Here is a 23,068-nt window from a genome sequence, read left to right as displayed (position 1 = left end):
ACGGGACTATGGGATGGCGGATATGTATGATGGGTATATGGGCACGGGACTATGGGATGGCGGATATGTATGATGGGTATATGGGCACGGGACTATGGGATGGAGGATATGTATGATGGGTATATGGGCATGGGACTATGGGATGGAGGATGTGTAATGGGTATATGGGCATGGGACTATGGGATGGAGGATGTGTGATGGGTATATGGGCACTCGACTATGGGATGGAGGATATGTAAGATGGGTATATGGGCACGGGCCTATGGGATCGTGGATATGTATGATGGGTATATGGACGGGACTATGGGATGGAGGATTATTATAATTTGCTATAACAAACCACAATTAGTTACTATGCCCGGGCAGCGCCGGGCTCTTCAACTTGTGTGTGTGTATATATATGTATAATTTTTTTTTTTTCTAACTTTATTTTATTGTCCCAAGGGGGGGACATCACTAATGTGTCAGATCGCTGATCTGACACATTACACAGCGCTAAGTCAGATCAGCGATCTGACAGATGCTGCTGCAGGCTTCCTCGTGCCCCCCGTGGCCATCTTGGATCCGGGAGGGCCTGCAGGGAAGGAGACCCTCAGAGCAGCGCAGCACATCGCGCTGCTCGGGGGGTCTCAGGGAAGCACGGAGGGAGCCCCCTCCCTGCCGATGCTTCCCTAATCCCCCGGTACACTGCGATCATGTTTGATCGCAGTGTACCAGAGATAAGCGTGCCGGGGCGGTCCGTGACCGCCCCTGACACAGTGTCGGGTGTCAGCTGTGATAATCAGCTGACACCCGGCCGTGATCAGCGTCGCCCCCCGCCGGGAGTGCCGCTGATCGCTGAGACGTACTATCCTGTCCCCGGTCATAGGGGCCCAGGTATCGTGGACGGGATTGTACGTCTCATATCAGAAAGGGGTTAAGGCTACGGTCACACTATCAGTATTTGGTCAGTATTTTACATCAGTATTTGTAAGTCAAAACCAGGTGAGGATCAAAGGAAGAGTATAATAGAAACACATCACCACTTCTGCATTTTTCTCTCACTTCTGGTTTTGGCTTACAAATACTGATGTCAAATACTGATATTGTAACCGTTGCCTAAGGCCATGTGCCCACGATTCCAATCCGGAACTAGCAACGCTTTGAAGGCAGCGCATGTTGGCTGCATCCAAAGTGGTGCCTTCTATTGAAGGCACCACTTCAGTGTTCACTGAACCATGCGGATTTACAGCGTTCAATACATTCTATTTATGTAATTTCTCTTGAGGAGACACTAGAAATTGACATGCTGCAGTTTGGAAAGACGCGCCAAATGTCAGTCTCTGCGGGTGAGCCGTGGGTGTCTGTTGACATGGGATTTCAAGAAATATACACTATATGCTGTCACAGCTCTCCGCAGGTTCAAACCCGGAGCAACTCCGGATCAAGGGCTCCAACCCTTAAAGAGAACATAGAGTGTTGCAGTGTATGTGAGAGTCAAGCTGCAGTCCAAATGATTGGCTGATCCATTGTTTAGCCAACTGAAGTGTGTGGTGGGACTTTAAGTTTAATTTTTTGGGGGAGAGGAAATCTACTATGTGTTTCCTTTCTTAGACCAGGGTTGCATAACCTTTTCCAAGGGCCACAGCTTCTGATTGAATCAATTCCAAAGGCCGCAATAAACCCTAATCTTAAGACTGCCTTATAGGGCATTTAAGGTAACCTGTCAGGTCCCCTATGCCCTCCAATCCATGAGCCATCTTCTAAACTTCCGGTCATGCGCAGTACGTCTCTGAAGCTGGGAAGCGTACACCAGACTTCAGAGACGCATTACCACTGCTGAAATGAGTGGCACATGTGTTGGATTTGCATCAGCTGGCGATGAGGCCGGCTCATGCACATTATGTTATCACGCCCATAAGGGCAAATAGGGCTGATTAGTCAAAGCCCTCATTAGCATAGGAAATGGGGACATAATAAATGTTTTTTAAAGCATTTATTTATCTGAATAACATTATACAGGACTGGTTATGCAGGGAGTTTACTCATACATAGGTGAATGGTTGTAGGGCATGGGCGGACCTGACAGGTTCCCTTTAATAAATTATTGTGCAAGTAGTTAGTTTTGGGAACGGTTGCACTAACACCAGACTCCAGTTTACATGTGATATTTATGACTATTGCACGCTAAAATATTACTGTAAAAAAGCAAACATGGAGTAAAATGTTGCTCAGGAAGTTGTTTTTAAGTTGGAAATTCCTGTTAATTAAATATGACTTTTTGTTAGTGACAGAAGTTTGTAGCCCTGCCCTACAAGGGTGAGATAATTTGTCTAAATGAACCTCCCTGTACATGTGTGATTATAAAATGTTTTTGCTGATGATCGCATTATTGATGAGTCATGCCATCATACCAGTCACTTTCTAGGTACCGGTAAGTAGTGATTAAATGGGATTATTGCAATGCATGTAGTGCTGCAAAACCTCAGAGCAGTAAGAATATAACTACTGACCCCTGTCCACCAATGAGCATGCCTGCAATGCCAGGGCGTTTCAGAGTAAAATATATATGTTTGTAATTGTGCAGACAGGTTCTGATTCATTCAGATGACCGGTTCCCTTTTAGGATAACAAAAGACTGACTGTCACTTCCAAACAGATGGCAGGTGTGTACAGGTGTAAATGAAGAAATATATGAAATATGAATTGCATTACTGCTCTAGAAAATACACACCTGTCTTCTGTTTGGAAGTGAGGATCAGTCAAAGAAGAATCCTATCTACCCACATGAATGCAGGCTTCAGCCTAGGAGAGGAGTCACAGTAGATAGGTTCCCAGCAACCAGAATAGTCTTATCACGGCTGCTGGGTATATATAAATTGGCCATTTTACGTTCTAAGTATTCTCAATTCTTCCTATTTTCCTAGATCAGTAATGCAATTCATATTTCATATATTTTATGTTTTCATGCTATAGCGCTACAGAATGCAACTTTATTTGTAGGTTCCCTTTTAGGGTTGATTTTTTTTTTCATTTTTTTTTAAAGTATCTTTTCTTCTTGTTCTTGTAAGCTTTTTTGCTGTTTTTTTTTTTTGCGTTAACAGTTTAACCCTTTTAATACCTAAGGCTATTTTCACCTTCATGATCAGACCAAATTTTACAATTCTGACCAGTGTCACTTTATGAGGTAATAATTCTGGAACTCTTCCAACGGATCCCACTGATTCGGAGACTGTTTTTAGCGACATATTGTACTTCGTGGTAATTGTAAAATTTCTTCAATGTGACTTGCATTTATTTGTGAAAAAACAGAATCTTTGAATTCTCATGTCTTAAATCAGAAAGATATGTCACAAAAAGTAGTTAATACATAACACTTCCCACATGTCTACTTTACATCAGCAACATTTTTTTTATACATTTTTTTTTTTTGTTAGGAAGTTATAAGGGTTAAAAGATACCCAGCAATTTCTCGTTTTTCCAGCAAAATTCACAAAAACATTTTTTTATGGGCTACGTCACATTTGATTTGACTTTGGAGGGTCTATAAGACAGAAAATACCCAAAAGTGACACCATTTTAAAAACTGCACCCCCTCAAGGTTCTCAAAACCAAATTCAAGAAGTTTATTAACCCATCAGGTGCTTCACAGGAACTGAAGCAATGTGGAAGAAAAAAACTAAAATTTAACTTTTCACTAAAATTTTACTTTAGACCCAATTTTTTTGTTTTCACAAGGGTGTCGGGACAAATGGACCCCAGAATTTGTAGTGCCATTTCCCTGAGTATGCTGATACCCCACATGTGGGGGTAAACCACTGGGCGCACGGCAGGACTCGGAAGGGAAGGAGTGCCATTTGACCTTTTCAATGCAAAATTTGCTGGAGTCGTTAGCGGATGCTATGTCACTTTTGCAGAGCCCCTCATGTGCCTAAACAGTGCCGCTGACCCCCACTGATAAAGGCTGGAGCAGCACAGGTGCATTCCACTGATGAGAACAACCAGCCACTCACCCAAATAATGGAGGGGCTGGCTGCCTTGTGGAAAAATGCATAAAATAAGGCTTGCATAACACATAAGTCACAGATAAGTGTGATGCAAAGTGTCTGAACAGCCTATTGATCACACCCATAGTATAAGCAGGCGGGCCGTTCAGCACTATATATATGCATCACACAAAAAACCAAGCCAACATATAGAGGCCTATCTTCATCCTTCAAATATGGTAAAAAGTGCAATAAAAAGCTGAAAAAATAATACATATGATAAATACATTAAATGGGGTATTGGTTACTACTTTGGCCAAGACACATAAGCAGGGCTGTGGAGTCGTGGAGTCGGAGTTAGTTTTGGTTGGAGTCGGTAGAAATGTACCGACTCCGACTCCAGCTTTAAAAAAAAATGTATTAATATTTCATAATTGAACTTTCATATGAATTTTATAAATGTTACTCAAATATATATGTTCTATCAAACTATGAACAACAGTGATAAGCAGTTCTGCTGGAGATAGAGACATTTCTTACTTCTTGTGTGTCACTGTTCTCCACTGCCCTTATCTAATCTTATACTTGGTTAACCTCATGCTGCCCCAACCCCCCTACTTACAAAGTATGAAACTGAAAGTGAAAATGTGTTGCAAATTCTTAGTAGTAAAGCTCCTCCTCTAGACTAGATCATACTAGGTGTGCGTCTTCCAAGCATCTCACAGCTGCCTGCTACTCAGAAGAGGAAGACTGTAAGAAATATTATCCTTTCAACAAACTTTGCATCAGTTAATTGTGAGTACATGAGGAATAATAACAGTATTACTGACCACTATATCAGTTGTACGACCTGGCAATAATTTTGTACAATTGTTTTTAGGAAAAACAATTGTCATTTGGATTGTGAATGCAGAATTAAAAACCTGAGAATGTCAAAGAAGCATCACATTAAATCAGCTGTATTTGAACATTTCACCATCACTCAAGATAGAAAACATTATGTCTGTCAGTGTATGACAAATGATCCAGACGAAAACAAATGCTGTGAAGCCAAGATGAGTGCATATTCAGGCAAAGATAAAAATGCTCCTACCAGAGCTTCTAATCTAAAGAGACATTTACAGCGCTTTCATCCAGAAGTACTGAAAGCAGTGGATGAGAAAGACTGCATCCAAACCAATGAACCAGTGCCCAGCTCTTCCAGCCAAACAAAGGAGCAGAGAACTTTGCAGCCATCAGTTGCAAGATATTTTGTCAGTGACAAAGTTACTGTGACAATGACAGTAGATACATTTAAAAAACAGATCATAGAGCTTGTTGTAAAGGATAGTGTGCCTATTTCATTATTTTCACGACCAGCTTTTATGTGTCTGAATGGGGAAATGGCCCGCAAGCTTGGTGTTTCTCTGGAGAGAGAGAGTATTAGAGAATTAGTAATCGAAGAAGCTTTTAAACAAAAGGAAAAACTTAAAAAAACTCTCAAGGGACGCTTTCTGTTTCTTAAAATGGATGCCTGCACACTTCACAGAGTGAACTATTTTGCCATCAATGTCCGATTTGTTTGTGACAAAAATGAGATAGTTACCAAGACATTGGCAGTAAAAGACACCAAAGCTCATCACACCAGTGAGTTTCTCCAGGTCTTGGTGGAAAAGGTTCTGCAAGACTATGAACTTAAAAAAGAGCAAGTTCTTTCTGTCGTAACTGACAATGCTTCAAATATGATAAGTACTATTTGTAATGGTCAACGTGTGACTGGACACAGCGCCTCCAGCAGGGCGAATTTATGACACACGTGACCCTGGATACAGCGCCTCCAGCGGGGCGAATTTAAATAATACCGGGACGTGCAGCCGGACACACCGCCTCCAGCTGGCGAATTTAAAAAGTACACGTAAAACTGGATACCCCGCCTCCAGCTGGCGAATTTAAATAATAAGGGGAAACACAGGAACAATTACAGTGGTGGGCCCTGTAATAGGAAATAGGGACGTGGAGACCTCCTGAGCTCCCCTGAGGCAGCGTCCCTACACTCCTTACGTTCCCTATACAGGCTCCTCACCTGTCGCCGCACGCGAACCTTATGCCCTGACTCTCCCTGAACCTAGTCCCTCGCTAGGGCATTGGCCGGTGCGGAAACTAATCCCACCACTGCACTAGATCACACATAAGGAAAGTCACAAACAGGGGAAATAGAAAACTTAGCTCTCTCTGTGCAAATGTTCCAGCACAGAGTCCAGCAACCGACTGCAGCCTTCAACCTGAATAGCTGCCACCAAGTTCAGTCAGCGCTGCAAAGAACTCCCTTCTGTGACTCCTTCCACACCAGGACTCAGACTGAGCTGAGCAATCTCTCCAGCTCCTTCCACCACCAAGGTTGGTTGCAAATGAACAACTATCACCAACAGTGATTGCACCCCCCTAGCACACCTTTATAGGGTGTCACACCAGATACATGATTAAGTGCACAAAAACCTAAAGTGCAATATCAAAACCACCACCGGGGACAGTCAAGACACCTTGGGACTTTCCAAAGTAAAAAAAGTTCACCCAGTGATTTTAATACCGCCAGATCCAACACTGGATCATGACAGTACCCCCTCCTTAATGAGGGGCCTCTGGACCCTCAAGACCAACCCTCATTAGGGAAACACCTACAGCGGGGACGCCCAGACCCTGAGTTCACCCCACCACTACCTGACACTTCAGGTTTATGACAAACGCACCGCTGGTATTGGCAATAAAGTTCATTTTGGAGGCACCACTCATCTCCACAGCGCCGACCTGGGGAACGAGTTTATGTATGTGTATGTTTGTTTGTTATGAGCTGATCAGGCTCCACAACACACTTCCACAAGATGTTTTTTGGTGGCACACATACACGCTCGTTCACACACAGGTCCGGACCTGAACGTTTATTGCACACATTCGTTTGTCATAAAATAGGTGAACTAATTCTGGACCTGATAACAGAGGCGTCCCCCTGTGTCACCACACTCACACCCCCGCACTACACCATAGGGTACACCACCCTCCAACCCTTTCCACCACGAGGTCTGCCTCTCACAGGGTTTGGTAGCGGCGAGGGCTGAAACTTGCCCCTACTCTCCCGCCGCACAATCGCTGCTCTCACAGGAGAGGAAGGGGTCCCCTGAAGAGAGACGGCAGAGACAGTAGTCCCAAGGCAGCAGCCCTCACACGACTGCCCCCAGCTAACTACTTCCCTTGCTCGCCAATCTATCCCCGGGTTGTGTTTTTTTAGCCAAGGGAAGCCTAAAACGATAGGTACTGGCATTCCCTCCAAGACGTAGCATGACAAGGACTCCTCCTGACGTCCTATACGCAGATGGATGTTTTCTACGACTTGGGTAAGGCTCCCCTGGCTCAGTGGAACAGAGTTAATGGCCTGGACGCTTATAGGTTGGGCCAGCGTCCTACACTTCAGGCCATGAGTCTGGACAAAACGAGCATCCACCAGACTGACTCCTGCTCCGCTGTCCACAAGCACCGGTACTACCTCCGGTACCCCGCCAGCCAACACTTCCGCTGACATAATACCTTGGGAGGGCAAAATGGAGGAAATGTACATTCCCTGGTTGTCTTCCTCCAAACGACCAGGGGTCTGCGGCTTCTGAGATGACACAGATATTTTGGCACATAATGGGCACGCCTTAAGGAAATGACCAATCTGCCCACAGGAAAAACATGCCAACCCCACTCCCTGAACCGTAGGCAGGCCTGAACACAACCCAACACCTCCTACTTGCATAGGTTCGTCCGGAGACTTGGCACGCCCTGGGCAGGCTCCCATGAAATGGCCCGGCTTCCCACAGGAAAAGCATACCCCCACACCACGGCGAACCCCAGGCAACCCCCTATTTGTACCAACAACCCCGGGCTGCCTGGGTTCCACCAACCGTATCGGGGGGTCCTCCCCCCCCGGAGGGGACTACAGGGGGCACATTTTGTGTATGTCTTTCCCTAAGGCGTCTATCCACCCGGATGGCGTGGGACATGGCGGCCTCCAGCGACCTGGGGGCGGCGTACTGCACCAGAGTGTCCTGCAACTTTGGAGACAGACCCTGCACAAATTGACTCCTAAGTGCAGGGTCATTCCACTGAGTGTTAGTGGCCCATCTCCTAAACTCAGAGCAGTACTCCTCAGCAACCCGGGCTCCCTGTTTACACCTACGGAGTCGGGATTCCGCCAGAGAGACGCCATCAGGATCCCCATACACAAGCGCCAAAGCCGCAAAAAACTCGTCCACGGACTCTAAAGATGGTGAATCGTCCGGCAGGGAGAAGGCCCAGGATTGGGGATCCCCCTTCAAAAGGGACATAATGATTCCCACCCGTTGCTCTTCGCTCCCTGAAGAACGAGGGCGCAGCCTGAAATATAATTTACAGGCTTGCTGAAATACCAAGAATTGATCTCTCCCTCCAGAAAACCGGTCTGGGAGAGATATCTTGGGTTCTGGCTGAGCCTGTGCCTGAATCAAACCTCCAAAACCCACCAACAGCTGCAGTTGCTGCACCATCTCACCGCGCAGCCCCCTAATCTCTTCAGTAAAGGTCTGCAGTACCTGGGTAAAGGTTTGCATTAGGTCCATGGCTCAGCAGAAGAAAAAAAAAAAAACTTTATGGGTTGGTGATAATGTAATGGTCAACGTGTGACTGGACACAGCGCCTCCAGCAGGGCGAATTTATGACACACGTGACCCTGGATACAGCGCCTCCAGCGGGGCGAATTTAAATAATACCGGGACGTGCAGCCGGACACACCGCCTCCAGCTGGCGAATTTAAAAAGTACACGTAAAACTGGATACCCCGCCTCCAGCTGGCGAATTTAAATAATAAGGGGAAACACAGGAACAATTACAGTGGTGGGCCCTGTAATAGGAAATAGGGACGTGGAGACCTCCTGAGCTCCCCTGAGGCAGCGTCCCTACACTCCTTACGTTCCCTATACAGGCTCCTCACCTGTCGCCGCACGCGAACCTTATGCCCTGACTCTCCCTGAACCTAGTCCCTCGCTACGGCATTGGCCGGTGCGGAAACTAATCCCACCACTGCACTAGATCACACATAAGGAAAGTCACAAACAGGGGAAATAGAAAACTTAGCTCTCTCTGTGCAAATGTTCCAGCACAGAGTCCAGCAACCGACTGCAGCCTTCAACCTGAATAGCTGCCACCAAGTTCAGTCAGCGCTGCAAAGAACTCCCTTCTGTGACTCCTTCCACACCAGGACTCAGACTGAGCTGAGCAATCTCTCCAGCTCCTTCCACCACCAAGGTTGGTTGCAAATGAACAACTATCACCAACAGTGATTGCACCCCCCTAGCACACCTTTATAGGGTGTCACACCAGATACATGATTAAGTGCACAAAAACCTAAAGTGCAATATCAAAACCACCACCGGGGACAGTCAAGACACCTTGGAACTTTCCAAAGTAAAAAAAGTTCACCCAGTGATTTTAATACCGCCAGATCCAACACTGGATCATGACACTATTAAGCTAATGAATGAGAGTAATGATGGTGACCAGCAGCTAGAAGAACATTCTGGGTCCACAGACACAGAAATGTTTGAAATAGAGGAACACAGTATTGTAACTGAGGAGCAAACTGAAGTTGCTTCAGATGAACAGCAACATGATAGTTTAGATGATCTTGTTGAAACTGTGTCAATATGTTCTTTCATTCATCACATGCGCTGTGTTGTGCATACGCTACAGCTGGCTATAAGAGACAGTCTGCAAGAAGGACATGCTGCTGCACTGATTGGCAAGGTGAGAAAATTGGCTACTGTTGCCAGAACCCCTAAAGTTGACTCAATTTTGAAGAGACGTGCTGGAAAAGGGGCAATTATTGATCAAGCCACACGATGGGGCAGTACTTACTTAATGATTCAGCGCTTGGTTGAACTGAAAACCTTTCTTGTAGACATGGCTAACCCTCAACTGACGCTAAATGAAAGTCAGTGGAATCAGGTGACTGAGCTGGAAAAATTGCTAGAACACCCATTTACAGTGACTAAAAAATTACAAGCAGAGGACTTAACTCCAGGTATTTTCTTAAAGGAGTGGAAGAACCTGATGTTTCGCCTGTCCCAAAGAGGAGGGTTAATTGCAAGTGGCATTGCTACATCAATGAAACGGAGAGAGGAGCTACTATTACAAAATAACATTCTTTTGGCAGCTGTTTATGTAGACCCAATGCATCGGATTCTTCTAGATGATCAACAGCTAAGTAAAGGAAAAGAAGCTCTGTTTGAAATAGCAGTAAGGATGAAAGGGTTGCAGAACAGTCAGGAGGAACAAGAAGAATTTGGTCGTCCTGCCACATCTTCACCCTCATCATCATCAACTGATGAAGAATTTAATTTCGAAAAATATTTGGATCACAAGGACCGTGCAAAGCGTTCCCGCATAGAAGAAGAGTCATCCCCATCAAGGAACACAGCCAGTACATTTCAGCAGAATTTTTCATGTGCACTAAAAGAAATTGAGAAATTTGACCGTTCATCAAAAATAACAGTGCAACAAGCGATTCCTCTGTATCCTGACATTGTCAGAGATGTTGCCCGAGTGGTTACTGCTTTGCCACCAACACAAGTTAGTGTAGAGAGGTTGTTCTCTGCTCTCAAAATAATTATATCAGATTTGAGGGCATCCATGAAGGAGGATCTGACAGAGGCAATACTTTTTCTGAGGACAAATTTATAGATTTCTTCTTATTAACTGCATAAAAGTGTTTATTGCATATTTACTTACAGTTTAGAAAAGTTTATAAAAGTTATTTGCTATATTCTAATTGTATTCTAATAAATGTAGTTTTTGCTCTAAGTGGTCTGATTACTTATATGATGGTGAGAAACTGAATAAGCACGATGTTTAATATTTTACAACAGTAAATTTGTTGTTATGAATTGGCCATTTATGAAGGAGTCGGAGCCGGAGTCAGAGCCTGATAAAAATCCAGGAGTCGGAGTCGCAACTGTGGCTTACCGACTCCACAGCCCTGCAGATAAGCTCGCAACCCAACGCCAAGGGTCCCCATTACTTGCGAGACCCTATCACTAATTTCAAAACAGCGAACATAGCAAAAATAAAAAACACATAACATGAAAGGTAGACTCACCAAAACCTTGACTAATGCACTATCAGGATGCAGCAGACCCCCACTGATAAAGGCTGGAGCAGCACAGGTGCATTCCACTGATGAAAACAACCAGCCACTCACCCAAATAATGGAGGGGCTGGCTGCCTAGTGGAAAAATGCACAAAACAAGGCTTTCATAAGACATAAGTCACACATGTTGCATTCCTGTGTGGTCGGCGGGCACGTCAAAACGACGCACGCGGACACATCCACATACAACGCATGTCCCTGCGTACCCAATGATAAAGATAGGTATGCAGGACGCATGCGCATCTATGCGGATCTGAAGGGAAGAAGTATACAGCCCTACGCAGAGAACCCAAACGCAATTGTTAATTTAGCCTTAGAAAGTGATGACTGGCAGTTTTCTGACAAAAATTGCTGGCCGTACAAATTTGTCTCGGCCATCATGAGGGTTACAAAATCCTCAGAGAAAAAGACTTTAAAAAAGTTTTTTCCTCTTAGGCTGGTGGTGTCAAATTGGATTCCTGGTTGCGCCAAAAAAACAGGTATCTGTGGCTCATAGTCTTTGGAGGTTGAAGTCCATACGGGGTCAGTAATGGTGGTCACTGGTTCATTTTCTGTCCTGGGGCATCTACTTGGTGGTTTGGTATCACTTGAGGAAGAGAATGAGTCTGAAAAATAAAGGAAGGTAGGATCCTCTCCCTAACTGTCAGTGTCCGAAGCAAGGAAAGTGCATGCCTCCACTGCTGAATACCGAGTTTGGGACGAGTGGGATGACCTTTTTTTGATGTATGTGGTGTTTGTATGTGTACCAGATTTTATTCAGGTGTGTGTGGGGGTGAGTGCATGGTGTAAACTTTTTTTTTTTATTTAGAAGATAAAAAAAATCTAGCTCTATCAACTAATCAAAAATAAGTTTTTATTACTCTTTTTCACACACACACACACACACACACACACACACACACACAACAAAAAACAGCTTGAGGCTGATTAGTCGTGTGTTGCTGATCAGCGCCTGAGAGCTGTAGGACTGGCGCATGGATGTAATTCTCAATTCAGTAAAAAATATTGTAGCTGACGATGGTTTCACTGTCCCTAATCTAATCCTATCAACTAATCAAAATTATTTTTTTACTCAATTCTTTTTTCATAAAAAACCCCAAAACAACCAGAGGCCTGTCGGTGATGTTCATCACCGACCAGCGTTTGACGACTGTGGGACGCACTCAAGGATGTGATGTAAAAAGGGGACATAAAAAAAAAAATGGAAAAAAAAAAAGGTCTTGCCAAAAATGAGCAGAGGTGCTAATCAGTGGTGTACATCTGATCAGCAGCTCGGCGACTGTAGGATGAATACACAGAGTGTTGCAAAGGGTTGGGGGAGAAAAAAAAAAAATAATGTATACACTTGTGTATAAAGCCCCCGTTACACATAGCGATATCGCTAGCAATATCGCTGTAAAGTCACTGATTTTGTGACGTAGCAGCGATATTGCTAGCGATATCGCTACATGTGATGCTTACCTCCGACCGGCTCCCCCGCTGCTCATCGCTGGTCGCGTGAGAAGGTCCTGGTTCATTTCTCGTCGGGCGCTTCCTGTGGCGCCGACGAGCGACGCGCGGGCAGGAGGACGTCAGGATCGCCGCGTCTGACAGGTAAGTAGCGACCCCCGACCGCTGCTATGTCGCTGGTGAGATCTGCCTGTGTGGCAGCTCACTAGCGACCACTTAGCGATGCACCAGCGATCCATATCGTTGTCGGGATCACTGGTGCATCGCTAAGTGTAACTGTACCCTAAGCCGACCCACCTAATTTTGCCACAAAAAACTGGGAAAACTTATTGACTCGTATAAGCCTAGGGTGGAAAATGCAGCAGCTATTGGTCAGTTTCAAAAATAAAAATAGATACCAATAAAAGTAAAATCAATTGAGACATCAGTAGGTTAAATGTTTTTGAATATCCATATTGAATCAGGAGCCCCATATAATGCTCCATACAGTTCATGATGGCCCCATAAGATGCTCCATACAAAATACACCCCATATAATGCTGCACAAAGGTTAATAATGGCCCCATAAGATGCTCCATACAAAATACGCCCCATGTAATGCTGCACAAAGGTTAATAATGGCCCCATAAGATGCTCCATAGAATATGCCCCATATAGGCTATGGCCCTATATGCTGCCCCATAAAATGCTCCATAGATTATGCCCACATAAGATGCTCCATAAGATGCTTCATAGATTCTGCTCCATAAGATGCTCCATAGGTTATGCCCCCATAAGATGCTCCATAGATTATGCCCCCATAAGATGCTCCATAGATTATGCCCCAATAAAATGCTCCATATGCTGCTGCAAATAAAAAAAAAATGACATACTGAATGGGAGGACACAGATTAGATGTTAGAAAAAACTTTTTGACAGAGTGATCAATGAGTGGAACAGACTGCCACGAGAGGTGGTGAGTTCTCCTTCAATAGAAGTCTTCAAACAGAGGCTGGACAGACATCTTTCTGGGATGATTTAGCGAATCCTGCTTTGAGCAGGGGGTTGGACCAGATGGCCCAGGAGGTCCCTTCCAACTCTACGATTCTATGATTCTACTCACCTCTCGTCGCTGGGGGCCAGGTGCCGGGGCCCTGAGCAGACGGGAAAACTGGCGCGCTATGGGGGACAGGTGCCGGTGTCACTGCTGGCTCAGGGCCCCGACACCTCAGATATTGACATGTCCCCGGTCCACCCCAGCCGTTCTCTTTTGGGTCTTCTGTCAGTGACGTTCAAGCAGCAGAAGGCGCGTCGCGCACTGACTACGTCATCGTGCCATCTGCTGCCTGAACATCACAGCCAGAGGACGCGGAGAACAGAGCAGCCGCAGCGGTGGACCGGGGACAGGTGAATATTGCATATATTCACCCCCTTCTAAATAATACGGAGGGAAAGCTACTGAACAAAGAACGCAGGAATCGCCTCAATGCATAAATTTTATTAGGTACATACAGACGATATCCATATAAAACCATTTAAAGGTCATAAAGATGACATAAACACAAGAAACACCCAAAAATGGCTCATAATAAAGCCCTGAAAAGCTCTCCACTAAGAGCCCCTGACGAAGCCACCTTGCGGTGGCGACACGCGTTGGGTACTCCACAAGCTCCCCCTATTGAGTGGTATCGTATTAGGACAGGTCGTGCAGGGCTGTTACTCTTGATTCTTTAGGATATGTGGTCCTTTTCTTTTGGTGACTCTTAGGCTGGTTTCACATTAGCGCTTTTTAAGCGCACGCACGGCCGGGGGTAGCTCCGCCCCCGAGCCGGCTCTCTGCCCGGCGTGCCCCCCCCTTGCTTGTAGCGCCGCCTCCTAGCGGACAGCGGCGCCTGCGATCGGCGCACCCTATCTTTAGCATAGGGTGCGCAGATCGTGCGCAGGCCGTGCGCTAGTTGCGCTTTGACCTGCGCTGCGCACTTTTGACGGTGCGCCGTGCGCGCCAAAATCCGAAAAGTTCGATTTTGGCACGCACCGTCAAAAGTGCGCAGCGCAGGTCAAAGTGCAACTAGCGCACGGCCTGCGCACGATCTGCGCACCCTATGCTAAAGATAGGGTGCGCCGATCGCAGGCGCCGCTGTCCGCTAGGAGGCGGCGCTACAAGCAAGGGGCGGGCACGCCGGGCAGAGAGCCGGCTCGGGGGCGGAGCTACCCCCGGCCGTGCGTGCGCTTAAAAAGCGCTAATGTGAAACCACCCTTAGTGGTGCTGTGGGGAGGTTGAGCCGATGGACAGATCTGTCTGTAGTGAGAGAGAGAGAGCGCAGTGTAGGCTGAGATACAGAGAAAAGGGTGTTATGTGGTAGTTTGACCATTGGAGGGCAGTGGGGAGTATAGGAGGGTGACTGTGCAACTGCCATGGGTCAAGGTAACTGCCATTGGTCAGAGGTTACTGTCAGGTGATAGTGGGCGGAGCGACTGGGAGTATAAGAGGTCAGGGAAGGTTCTGGAAGTTCCAGTCAGCCAGGGGAGCTCACAAGAGAGGATTGTCTGCTGTGAGGAGAGGCAGCAGAGAACCCTCAAAGAGAGAGACTGACAGTGGAGACAGTCACGGGGGGTGACCCAAAAGGACAGTGGCTGCGGACAGAGACAGACTGTGAGTCTCAGGTGGACGGCGTACTCTAAAGGGCGCAACGCTGTGGTGAAAGTGCCTAGGGCAGCCACAGCGGGAAAGAGCCATAGAGGACGCCAGGAACGGTAATACAAAGAAGAGAAAGTACCCGGGTCTGTGTAAAAAGTGAACTGTGGACTAGTCCTGTGACGAAGTACGGTGGTCATCCAGAAAACGGCCAATAAAATCTGAACTGTTGGACACAACCCTTGTCTCTGTCTCGTGTCTGCCGACGCCAAGAGGTGGGTCACCCCCCAGTTCTGTGGGATCAGTATCACAGCACACCTTCCCCACTTATCCGCACTATCATCAGAATCTCCTCAGCACAACCTTAATCGCCACCCTCAGCTGTCGGCCCTCGCCCGACCCCTACAGTGCCCAGACTCATTATCAGCATTTTTTTGTCTGCACGTTAAATATATGTTTTGACTGTCTGGTCATACCAGCTACTATGGCTTTTTGTATTATTATGGTGGTTTATTTGTTTGCATGAGTATTGTTCAGCAATGAATACATCTATTCATGCTTTCTGTGCACGGCCAGGTATATACTATTAGGCATGTTAATTAGCTTTTGCATTTGAAATGGTGTATTCACAGACATTTAACACCATGTGTTATCTTTGTGCCTGATTATCATCTGCTCCAGTACTTAGCCACTCCTATTGTATTCATTTCTGCTCTTAGTGGAGAGCTTTTCAGGGCTTTATTATGAGCCATTTTTGGGTGTTTCTTGTGTTTGTCATCTTTATGACTTTTAAATGTTTTTATATGGATTTTGTCTGTATGTACCTAATAAAATTTAAGCATTGAGGTGATCCCTGCGTTCTTTGTTCAGTAGCTTTCTCTCCGTATTATTTATGCTCTCCTATTTACTGATTGCAAGTGTATCCCTATATTTATCTCGTGGTGCCCTCCTGGGTTCTTTATTATATACTCACCCCCTCCCGGCACGGTCTCTGCAGCCCAGCTTCTCCCAGTCTTAGGCTACTTTCACACTAGCGTCGTGTGACGTACGTTGCAATGCGTCGTTTTGGACAAAAACCGCATCCTGCATGGTTGCCTGCAGGATGCGTTTTTTCTCCATAGACTTGCATTAGCGACGCATTGCGACGTATGGCCATCCGTCGTGCGACGGATGCGTCGTGTTTTGGCGGCCGTGACGCACCAAAAAACGCTACATGTAACGCCATTTTCGACAGCGCATGCGCGGCCGAAACTCCGCCCCCTCCTCCCCGGACATTACAATGGGGCAGCGGATGCGTTGAAAAACTGCATCCGCCGCCCCCGTTGTGAAAATCTTTCACAACGTGCGTCGGTACGACGCATAGCGACGGGCCCGTACCGACGCTAGTGTGAAAGTAGCCTTAGGCTCCTTCCTTCTGTGGTCTCATGGTACCGCTCATTAAAGTAACGAATATGTGCATATTCATGACTTTAATGAGCAGTACCTCTTGACCGCTGAGGGAAGGAGCCTGAGACCGGGAGAAGCGGGGGGGCTGCAGAGACACGCCGGGGGGGAGGGGTTAAGTATGATCTGACACCCCCGCTCCCCCTCCCCCGCCGGTATATGACACGCGTATAAGCCGAGAAGGGGACTTTCAGCCCAAAAACATGGGCTGAAAATCTCTGCTTATACGCGAGTATATACGGTAGTTATTGGAAAAAAAAAGTGTTTGAAAACAGCAAGCACAAGTGTGGATCAGTGACCCAGACGTACTGGGTATGTCTAAGGTTGGTAAGGGGTTAAAGCGGTGCATGCTGTTTGATGAATTTGGTGCATGTAAAAATAAGAAAACATTTAACCTGCAGATATGGAGTTAATCTGCAGGTTAGTCATGTTCTATAGCCTTCTTCACATGTCCGTGTTTCCAGTAAAAAAAAAAACGATACCACCCGTATCCACTGTAACCTATGCTGCTACCCACATGTCCATGTTTTTACACAGACCGTGTCTGTGCAAAACACAAAGAAACACATCCATTTTTCTTCTGGCAGCACAGATGACAAGATCCAATACAAGTCTATGAGTCCGTGAAAAATATGGCTGGAATCCATATGCTGTACGTGTTTAACATTGCAAAGTATAGGAGAAGCTTTGTAATTTATTTCTTTTTTTATTCATATTGTAAAAGCACTGATGACCACACTGATGGTAAAAACGGACACAGGGATGACACACTGATGGTAAAAACGGACACATGGATGACCACACTGAGGGTAAAAACGGACACAGGGATGACACACTGATGGTAAAAACGGACACAGGGTTGACACACTGATGGTAAAAACGGACACAGGGATGACACACTGATGGTAAAAACGGACACATGGATGACCACACTGATTGTAAAAACGGACACATGGATGACCACACTGATTGTAAAAACGGACACATGGATGACCACACTGAGGGTAAAAACGGACACATGGATGACCACACTGAGGGTAAAAACGGACACATGGATGACCACACTGAGGGTAAAAACGGACACATGGATGACACACTGATTGTAAAAACAGACACAGGGTTGACACACTGATGGTAAAAACGGACACATGGATGACCACACTGATGGTAAAAACGGACACAGGGATGACCACACTGATGGTAAAAACGGACACATGGATGACCACACTGATGGTAAAAACGGACACATGGATGACCACACTGATGGTAAAAACGGACACAGGGATGACCCCACTGATGGTAAAAACGGACACATGGATGACCACACTGATTGTAAAAACGGACATATGGATGACCACACTGATGGTAAAAACGGACACAGGGATGACCACACTGATTGTTAAAACGGACATATGGATGACCACACTGATGGTAAAAACGGACACAGGGATGACCACACTGATGGTAAAAACGGACACATGGATGACACGCTGGTGGTAAAAACGGACACGGGGATGACACGCTGGTGGTAAAAACGGACACGGGGATGACACGCTGATGGTAAAAACGGAGACGGGGATGACACGCTGATGGTAAAAACGGATATACAGATAAAACGCTGACTGACACTGGTACCGGTACATGCTTTAAACGGATGTGTGAAGGAGTCCTAAGGCTGTGTGACCGCTGCAATAAAGGCCCCGCTTCTGTAAGGTAATAAACATTACTTTTCCTCCGACTTTCAGTCATAGAGGCACGGCTTCAGGCTGTATCCACGCCCCGACACTGACAAACGGATCAGCATCGATGTACTGCTCATCTGAATGAGCCCTAAAAGTAAGCCTTGTTCACACAAATGTATTTCTGGTCAATGCATGGTCCATATGCGCAGCAGATTGTACATGGACAGCAGTCGCAGATTGTACACGGACAGCATTCTGACCAATGAATGTTGAGCTATTTTCCACATGGTAAAAAACACAGACGTGGACAAGCACACAAAATTGCAGATAGACCCCATCACATCCGCAACCTGCAGACTTGACCTGAGAAATCACATGGTTGTGTGAACTTGGCCTTACAAATCCTGCCTTCAGAACAGCTCCCTTACTGATTCACAGTGAATTGGGGCGTTTTTCCTGAGCTGTGCTGTATAAATAGATACTATAGTACACAATATATACAAAACTTCATATTTATACGTTGGATCTTTGTGATAGGCAGTAGCCCTGCTTTCTTGCATAAATAGGGTGTTCTGAACAGCACATATCCCGTATGCTAACAATAATTATCTACTCGTCCCTGCCTAGAATGACTCCTCCGAGAGGCTGTGCAGTATTAGAAAAACATGGCTGCTGCATTGCTCCGTGGGATGTGTTTGGTAAATGGGTCTAAGCTGCAATGCCACATACAACTTTTGTTAGGCGTGGTGGCTATGTTTTTAGAAGAAAGCAGATATATTTTCTTAACCCTATACAACCTTGTTAGAGAAATATGTTTACAGGTTAGAAACAATTAGCATATCCCTGGAAGATCAGTGTAAGCAACCTGTAACAATGAGTTTGTTGAGGTTGTAAAACTCCCTTGGAAACTAATAGGGCTTGTTCACACAACTGTACTTTTGGTCCAAGCACTATTTGTGAAAAAAACGGACTACATTTGCACTAATATTCTTGATTGAGGCAGTGCAGATGAGCGTTTTTTTTTGTTCACTGACCAAATCTGAGTGAAAATATAGCCGCATGCTCCAGTTTCTTCCATAAATAAGATGAGACTTACTACCCATTTAAGTTTATGGATGTGTAGAGAAATGGGACAATAGGGACTGAGTAACTGTAAGCGAACACTGCCATCTGCTGGACAAAGCTGAAAGTCAAAGTAAAAAAAAGAAAGTATTGTAAATGGTCCCAGAGGAGCAGTTTAAAGGAGGACCCCAGGTCAGGTGACTATAAATAAAAGGCATGGCCATGCTTGAGAAGAGGCAGTTGGCACCAAGGGAAGTGACCGTTGGTCCTGCTACAGCTCCAGCGGCCGTTACAGCTTGGCCACAGCGGTGTGTACCAGCAAGGCCCTGACTCTGACAATAACGGTCAAGCATCAAAGACCTGAATGATACCTGTCAACAGCTGAGGTCCTGCCCCCATTGATATGGACCAAGAAGACACTTGTCGGCGATCAAGTATAGAAGAATCCTGAGGATACCCGGTCCTCCCCTAGCCTGGGCCAGAAAACAAGGAGGAGATGTGTGGCCATTGCTTTCAGCAGAGACTTATGGTACCTGGTGTGGGAGACACTGTACAGTAGATGAGGCAGGGTCCAGATGATGCTTAAGTGGCCCAGGAAGCGTTATTAAACTTTGTCAGGGCCCAAAATTTGCAAGGGTTAGAACCAGGTTGGATTGTAGACCCCGATCTGATCTCATGAACATATCTCTTGTAATGTAGTAACTAGTGATGAGTGAGTATACTCATTACTTGGGTTTTCCAGAGCATATTCGGGTGGTCTCCGAGTATTTTGGCGTGCTCGGAGATTTAGTTTGTGGCGCCATAGCTGCATGATTATTCAGCCTGAATCCCCACATGTATTCAGCCTGTCCTAGCTGCGGCGACACAAACTAAACCTTCGAGCACACCAAAATACTTGGAGACCACCTGAGCATGCTCGGGGAAACTGAGTAATAAGTATACTCGCTCATCACTGGTAGTAACCAAAATATATCTCTATGCATGTATTTGCCTGTAAATGATACTGTGAATATTGTTCTTGTGAAATTTATCTGTGATAATCTTTCCCGAATTTAACCCTGTCACTTGAATAAAGTAGAAGTAGATTGTTAACCTGCCTGATGTCTCTTGCTGTTGCATTTAGTTCACCTGCTTTACAGGTGTGTAAAAAAATTTGATGTCATGTAGAACCACTGTATAGCATCTGATTTTTACAAATATTTTGCAGTTCTGTAACATGGGAAACTGTAAATGATTAATATTTGTTGGTGTTAAAAAAAAAAAAAAACATGACAAAAAAAAAAGTCCCACTTTCCTGGCTGAAACGTAACAATTTTGTTAATAGCTTGTGTGAACGTACCCTTCTGCCACATGCACACATTGAGTATTTGTAGCCAAAACCAGGAGTTAGTGATAAATCCAGAAGTGGTGACGGGTTTCTATTATACTTTTCCTGTGACCGTTCCACTCCTGGTTTTGGCTTACACATACTAGGGTAAAAAACTCGCCAAATACTCAATGTGTGCACATGGCCTTCTAGTGAGAATCCCAGGAGCATTGTTCTGTTGGGTCCAAGAACCTTCACTTCATACATCCTACTGCATTTTAGCCTTGCTAAACAATAAACGCAACTATTCTGCAGTTTACAAGTTTGCCGATATATGGCAGTGAGCTGCTAGCAAAGTGAAAACCTGCCTGGCAAACTGTTTCATGTGTAGCAGCTCCCATTCAAGCCTGAGGATGTTTATGGTATCTACAATGACTAGAAGTGGTAGTAAAAGGCAGCTGGGCTGGCGAGGAGGAGCCACACTCTTTCATCTAGGCATTATACCTGCTCTGAATCAGAGGACACATTTGTGTTTGATGGTGCAGATCACACGTGGCCTTCCAGCTGTTAATAGGACCCATTGCTGTGAAAAGCATTTCCCATGGTAGATGACGGTAACGATCACTATGGCAAGAGCAATTTGTCTGGGTAAGTGGCTTTTTTATGTCGGGACATTTAGTCGATTTTTGTTGTATACATGTACTAGTACCACACTAGTGTAACTCTCTTTAAGTAACTCAAAGTATCTTCTACTCTATTTCTCTAATGCGTCGTTTCCACTAAAATATTAAAACATGGAGAAGTATGGATATAATGAGCTGTTTCATTTTGTAATCCTTGGGGGGTTTCCTCCGTTTTGTGCTATTATTCTCACTGTTTTGTTTTTGTCGGCATATTCTCTCATGGCCCTGTAATTGATATGGTTTTAATGTAGATGTAAAAGTTTATCATAATCAGAGTATTGTTTTTTTTGCAATGACTCCGAAGGGCAACATACAAACACTTTCTTTCACAGGTCACTTCCCATTGTGTAGTATTACAAGAATTCTTGTTGTGTTATTTTTAGAGCCTAGTGCTGTACATGTGAAAAAGGGTTTATGTACCAATATAAATGACAGAAAACAATGTCCCGACTGGTACACAAGGGGGAAGGCGTCAGGACCCTGCCCCTACAGTCTTACTGTATACAAGAGTTGAGAGCACTTCATGAACACACTTATATAGGTATGTGCACACATTAAAACGGTGCACACCTAAAACGCATCTCTTGGCAGGAAAAATGCAGCTTCAAATTAATGTGTTTTTTTTTTACGTGTTTTCTACTTGCGTTTTTCCCCATGCATAGGAATGAGTGATAAAAACGACTGATAGAATTGACATTCTCCAGATTTGACACTGCTTTTAAGGTACTGTCACACTTAGCGATGTACCAGCGATCCCGACCAGCGATATGACGTGGTCAGGATCGCTGGTACATCGCTAAATGGTCGCTAGTGAGCTGCCACACAGGCAGATCTCACCAGCGACATCGCTGGGGATGGGGATCGCTACTTACCTGCCACACTAGGTGATCCTGCGTCCTCCCGCCCGGCTCATCGCTCGTGTCTCCACAGGAAGCGCCGCAGGAAGCTGACGACGAAAAACGGTCCTGAACGTTCTCGCGCGATCAGTGATAACCAGCGGGGAAGCGGGTTGTAGGTAAGTATCAGACACAGCGATATCGCTAGCAATATCGCTATATCGTCACAAGTTATAGCGATATTGTTAGCGATATCGCTTAGGCCTGTTTCACACTTCCGTTTTTTCAAATCCGTCAAAATCCGTTGTTTTCCGTAAAAAAACGGATCCGCCATTTTTTGCAGGATCCGTTTTTTTTGTCCCATAGACTTCCATTACGGTTACCGCGGATCCGTCAAAAAAACGGATCCGTTTTTTTAAAAACGGATCCGTTGGCATCCGTTTCCGTCAAAAAAACGGAAACGGATCCGTTTGGCGGACACAAAAACGGAAGTGTGAAACAGGCCTTAGTGTGACAGTACCTTTAGTCTGCAAGAGAAAAGTAAGCACCGTGTGCATGAGACTTCAGGAACCTCATTAACTTCACTGGTACTAGAAAATGCTTCAGTGTTGACAAAACTCCGCAAAGCGACAAATACATAATGTGTGCACATATCCTTTAACCTTTGTTTTCCTTTATTCCACACTTTTGAAGGATTCATTCGATTTGACTAGTCTGTTTGTCGGCTCAGATCAGAGCGTTGTATGTAAATCCACACGTACCATGTCCACCAGGCATTGATTTTGTTAAAGGACATATGCTAGAAAGCTGAAAGAATCACAAACACGTGAGCG

General features: G+C 45.4%; 1 protein-coding gene across 3 annotated transcripts in view; it reads left to right on the top strand.

Moving 5' to 3' along the window:
* Positions 1 to 23,068, top strand: part of SCML2 (Scm polycomb group protein like 2) — a 163,840-nt gene that overhangs the window by 22,503 nt on the left and 118,269 nt on the right. The window contains exon 1 of one of the 3 annotated variants that reach the window (XM_073574187.1): positions 21,240 to 21,364. The exons of the other annotated variants lie outside the window; for them this stretch is intronic. The gene's annotated coding sequence lies outside the window, so the exon portion shown is untranslated. Of the gene's footprint in view, positions 1 to 21,239; positions 21,365 to 23,068 lie in introns of those variants that run through there. 3 annotated transcript variants of the gene reach the window in all.

Source organism: Dendrobates tinctorius, unplaced genomic scaffold (assembly GCF_039654945.1).
Source record: "Dendrobates tinctorius isolate UK_male_01 unplaced genomic scaffold, ASM3965494v1 ptg000007l, whole genome shotgun sequence".
Classification (NCBI taxonomy): domain Eukaryota; kingdom Metazoa; phylum Chordata; class Amphibia; order Anura; family Dendrobatidae; genus Dendrobates; species Dendrobates tinctorius.
This window is presented reverse-complemented; position numbering and strand designations above follow the sequence as displayed.